We start from the raw sequence: 6,000 nt of genomic DNA, 5'->3' as shown, positions 1-6,000 counted from the left end.
GTTGAGAATATTGGCTATTAAGCTTAACTGCTGGTCAAAAATAACTTCGCGATGGTGGCGCGCGAACGAGCCGGCGATCTCCAGTAGTGGGTGAGAGAAGGCTTTAGAAATATGACTTGGGTTTGATACGAATATTTTTGTGTTCGTGGATAGCTCAGACGGTAGAGCCACGCTCTCACCTGCCAGGCGGAGTTGTCGTACCAATAAGGTCGCAGGTTCAAACCCCACCACCGCCGCGAAAAAACATTTATTCTCTATTGTCTTCTGGCACTTTTCTACTCACTTCATATCTTGTTGTTTCTTATTTGAACCAATTCCCCTTTGTCTTTGGGTGCTTTAATTGTAATTCTACAACTTTTTACTATCCCATTGTCTTCCTTTTTACTACCTTTTCATAGTCTATCGCAAAGTACTTACCGCCAGATATAGCAGACCCAGCTACCCAATCACTGCTGGGTGAACTGGGAGCTCCTCAAAAGGCGAGAATTTGACTTGTTTTTTTTTTTTGTTTTTGTTGTTGTTTTTTTTTTGTTTTTGTTTTTTTGTTTTTTTTTTTTTTTTTTTTTTTTTTTTTTTTTTTTTTCTTTTGGGGGGGGGGGGGGGGGGTGAGGGGCAAGGTCATTTAAGCATTTAAAAACAGGGTTGAGATTTTGTATTCAATCCGTGTTTTGACAGGAAACCAGTGCAAAGTTTATAAAAGGGGAGTAGCGTGGTCAGTTTTTCTTCTCATCAATACAATTCTAGTAGATGAATTTTGCACAGCCTGTAGCTTACTGAGTCTCATGTCAGGCAGACCAGAGAGAGGTATGTTACAATAGTCCATTTTAGACAGTAATAGACAAACTATGAGCTGTTTTGTGACGTTAGTTGTCAGATAGTTTAATGCAAGTGTAAGAAAACTGCTTTTATATTTCAACATATTTTTCACAACTATACATAATTAATGATAATATGAAATGGTTAAGTTCCTTATCTAAATACTCTACACCTTTCAAAAGAATTCTGATGACCTTTGCACAAATCTTACATCTTCAGTTTTAGTATATATATATTTATATATATTTTTCTGCCTGAATAATCTTCGAGTTGCGTACTTTTCATGAAATCGTAGCCACACAATTAACTGATTAATTGATGTTGTTCAGAAAAGAAAATAAAGCTCCACAAAGTTATTTTTATACCTCATCTAAGGACAGTCTTTGTCCTAGATTTTGACGTCAGTGTACATGCGTCACACCATTTATACATTTCTACCAATCTCCCCTCCCTTAACCCCCAACACCCCGATCGATAATTTGATCAAGCAAGTCTCCTCTTTCTTAACTATTCTGTCCCCATTTTTCGCTTGACTGACGTACCTAAAATCAATGCTCTCGCTGGGCCTTTTAAGTCGTGGGTTTGTTGTTTCACTCTCAGTGTGTGATTCAGATATTCAGCGGGTTCTTTGCCAGTCCATTCTAATCAATTGAACAGAGGAGGAGGTAAGTTGGTGACTTGGTATCTTATCACGTTTGAACAAAGCGGCATAGTGGTAAATAGTATGCAAGGCTCGGAGTTCCGAGGATTGTTTTTCAATGAACCTCTTTAAAAAAAAAAAAACAAAAAAAAACTTGATATCTTGCGAACTTCGGTAAGATGATGTGAACTTTACTTGTACTCTTAATTAAATGTATCATTTTCATTTTTCGGTTTGTTTTATGATTAAATAAGGGTTTTTTTGTTGTTGTTTTTTTGCCATCAGAATTCATAGCATTTATAACAACAGTAACAGGTTTATTAGATGAAAACAGCCCAATCAATATTTGTTTGATTTCTACTTTTCGCTCTCTATTCATGCCAATTCTCCGACAATGCGATAGTAACGAAAGAGTAGTCCTACAAGAAAACAGTTTTGAAAATGGTGGTAAACACATATAAGTCAAACTTAATTGTTTGAGAATGGGGTATCTATTTGACTTTTATGTTGAAAACCTGTCAGATATCAATTACTTCTCGGTTTAAAACAGCCAGTGGACATACTCTTGTAACATCAGAGTATAATCTCAATAATCAGTTTTATATTCATCAAGTATTTCTACACCAACTGTGTAAAGCATTAGTAACAATAAGGTAAAACGACAGCCTTCTGTAACCAACTAAAATTCTAAATCAATCATATTTCGGCGGGTGGTTGGATGGGAGCATCACCCTTGAATCATATACCTATGATGTTCGCATGGTGTACGATCCGATAGTGATGTCGTTTCTTCTTCTTTATAGCCTATCGCTTCTTGGTTTGTGATTGTATTTTGACAGGGATATTTTTTCGTAAATCTCTGCCTGTTTGTTCTGGTTTCATAATTTAGCTTATGATATCTTTAGGTTAGATTTTGATTTACATTTGTATATGTTTGTAGATGCTGTTTTTGTTTCAGCGTCCATATATAACCTCAATTGTGTTGGAAGAGACCTAAAGCAACAAACAACAAATCATATTTCGGTCATGGTTTTGATACTATGTGGGTATGTGGTCTAGTGGTATGACACTCGCTTTCGGATCGGATGGTCCTGGGTTCGAGCCTCACTTGACGCATAGTTGAGTCCTTGGAATAGGCTCTTTATTCACATTCTCTCACCGTACTCAGGCGTAAAATGTGTACTTGGCCGTTAACAGCGTTGTCTGCGTCCAAAGAAATTGTAATATCGCCTAACAGGTGTCGTGTCCCGTCCAACATGTTTAGTGTTGCTGCTGTCCAGGGACTCATTGTAAAGCGCTTTGAGTTTAGTGGATATTGCGCTACATAAAAGCTTAACTTTTTTATTGGAGGGGGGGGGGGTAAAATACTGTCATTGGATACTTTGTTTCGATATGTACGCAATGATTCAGCATTTATGAAATGTTACGACGTTTCGGCATATTGTGTTAAACAACAACTTTGCAATAGCAAGGTCAGCAAATGACTTCTTCTGGAAACAGCTGGAGAAAAATCTCACGTAGGCACTTTCAATAGAAGTGTTTTATAAGAGTAAAATATTACAGATTTTGGAATTGTGTACTAGAATATGGGAAATGGCACAACGCACAATGATGAGATAAATATGCAATGAGAAAATTGGCAGACTATAAATATAATAAAATATTAAATATATACTAAATTATAAGAAAAACGTTAATAATAAGAGGGGAAAAAAAAAAGGGATAAAAGAACTATATATAATAATAATAATAATAATAATAAATAATATAATAATAATAATAATAATAATAATAATAATAATAATAACGATGATAATGATGATGATGATAATGATAATGATAACATTAATAATAATAAAATGATTATGCATGATGATGATGATAATAATGATAATAATAGCGCCACACCCCGAACAAGTCGGTTCTTGGCACTTTACATGCCGGTAATAAGACATAAAAATCATCACTCTCACTACATATCTAATTACATTAATCACTAATGTTTTACAGTCCTCAAAACACGTTAATTTACAACGTACAAGCTGTTAAATGTGATTGAGAATCAAACGCAAGCTAAACTTCGTTGTGCCTTACAAAACCAGAGTAATGTACATGTTGCTGCTCGAAATTCAAGGAAATAAATAACAATGTGAAATTTAATGTAAGCTTCAATTTAATTAATAAAAAAACAGATACTGTGGACGTTTCGAATTTCCCATTTATTAACAAAACACAATGAAAGAAACACTCCAGACGAATGAGATATGTGAAAATGGCGTTATTAAGGTTGAATAACTTACATTCAATTTCACATTGTGATCTATTACACAAACGGAAGAGAACTATTTGAGTAAAGTCATACAAGTAGAACATTTGCAACCTAAAAAGATGAGCCTTAAGATTGGACTTAACCCTTTCCTTACCATCTATAGGAAAATCGTCACAATCGTTACGATCCAACTTACAATTTTCTCATTTTTATTACTTTTGTACGGGACACAATTTTAAGAATATTTTTGTTATAGACCGTCTTGTTATAAAAAACTTGAAACTGTGTTTTAGAGCCCATTTTGCTAGACAATATTGTATAGAATTTTCGTGTAAGAATTGTTAGGTGGGTGTGTAGTTTCGAGGAAAATTCTGAAAATAGCTGGTAAGGAGAGAGTTACAAGAGATAAAATCATCTCAATCTCTCATGTAATTGGAGAGGGAATTCCAGACACAGTGTTTTTATTTTGTTGTTAGAAGTTTGTTATCGTGACTTGAGAGCACAGTTCTGTTTGTTATATAATATATTATGAACTTAACACGTCGTTCGAATACACAGTAGCGCTGCCATGAAAAGTATTAAGGGCAACAAACAGTACAGATCTTATTATCAATCTTTTTTTTTTTTAATGTTTGAACTGGAAACCAGTGTAGTTCTTTTAGCAGAGGAATCGATTCTACTTTCGATATGTACATGGCAGCATTGTTTTTGTTTTGAACTAACTGTCCAGAGACGCGTAATATCATAAACTGACAGATTGAACAGAAGGGAGTTACAAAAATTAAGTCTTTGAAAGAACAAGATCATTCACAAGAATAGATGAATTAGCTAGAACTTTTCTAACCATAGTAATGTTTCCAATTAATAATACCTGTACATATTTTTGATAGGTTTATTTCGCTGTCCCCAATGATAATCTTGAAATTGGCTAAACCAAGGCAATTTTTAAGTTTACCAGCCATAATCACTTCCGTTTTTGTCTCCGTTCAACTTTTGTTTGGTTGTTCTATTGACGAATGCGATTCATTGTTCATTTTCTTCTGGTAGTCGTCCACTTGTATATGAATATATTTATAAAGAGAGAGAGAGAGAGAGAGAGAGAGAGAGAGAGAGAGAGAGAGAGAGAGAGAGAGAGAGATAGATGGATGGACAGATATTTAGATAGAAAGTAGTTATGGTTCTCATACCTATGTTTAGATGCGCAAGTCATCGGCTACTACATACTTCTAAAACTCAACCTAGAGGTCAGCTTTAAGAGAGAGAGAAAGAGAGAGAGAGAGAGAGAGAGAGAGAGAGAGAGAGAGAGAGAGAGAGAGAGAGAGAGAAATTTACATGGACAACACCACGATTCCTTTAATGGAGTCAATCCTAAATTTCAAACTTTTTACATGTACTATAAACACACACACACACACACACACACACACACAAACTCTCTCTCTCACACACACACACACACAAACATACACACACTTCTAATCGCCATTATGGACAGCAATACTGCCATGCTGATATAAAGTTTGCACTGTTAGAAATCAATGTGCAGAGAATCCATATCGTGGTTTATTTGTCATTCTATACGACAGGAGTAGCCGTAATGGACAATGTTGATTCAATAGGCTTCTTCTGCCTGGCGACCTACACACTATGTCTTTGCTTGTGGTTATGACACGATCAACGGCTTATACATTTGTGATATCATGCTGACTACAAGGTGATTTGTCAGGACATTGGAATCATTGCAATACTATGGTTGATCTCGTGAATAATGTTGATCAACAGGTCCGCCTTTCACCTGCCAATACTCGATTTGGCTGGGTGGGGTTTCCTCCCTCACATAGTGGACAGAGAGTCACTTACTGCGTCTTCTATCTCCTTATATCTGTTTTCCAACATGCTTTATGTCTTTGTCTTGCAATGAGATTACTTGGTTTTGTTCTGGTCCTGGCCGGATACCGGAGCTGGGAGGGAAATGTATAGTTTGAGTTTTGGGAGATGATAATTTTTTGTCTTGTAAATCATCTCTCTGTTATGCACTGTATTATTTTTTGTTTACATATCATATATGAGTTGTAAATATTCTAGTGTGTTCCTCTTAGTGGGGGCCTGTGCTTGTGTCTGCAAGAGACTTTTAGGTGATATCAAAATAAGAACGTTGATAGTGTGCTCTTGGAATTTATAGATAGTTCGAAGATGACGTCACTCAGGCCTTTGTTATTGTTTTTGCCATCCGCGTTTGTGAGTTGTTCTCACTAAACAGTATTAACCTGACTAT

The 6,000-nt window shown here is 35.6% G+C and overlaps 1 protein-coding gene across 2 annotated transcripts in view; it reads left to right on the top strand.

Moving 5' to 3' along the window:
• The first annotated feature begins 1,340 nt into the window (after positions 1-1,340).
• The window catches only part of LOC144964250 (uncharacterized), a 28,358-nt gene continuing 23,698 nt past the window's right edge, over positions 1,341-6,000 (top strand). For both annotated transcript variants that reach the window (XR_013643786.1, XM_078898304.1), the window contains exon 1: positions 1,341-1,481. The gene's annotated coding sequence lies outside the window, so the exon portion shown is untranslated. The remainder of the gene's footprint in view (positions 1,482-6,000) is intronic.

The sequence above is a fragment of the Berghia stephanieae genome, chromosome 2 (assembly GCF_034508935.2).
Source record: "Berghia stephanieae isolate SIO BIC M18660-M18661 chromosome 2, UCSD_Bste_1.3, whole genome shotgun sequence".
NCBI classification, from domain to species: Eukaryota; Metazoa; Mollusca; class Gastropoda; order Nudibranchia; family Aeolidiidae; genus Berghia; species Berghia stephanieae.
This window is presented reverse-complemented; position numbering and strand designations above follow the sequence as displayed.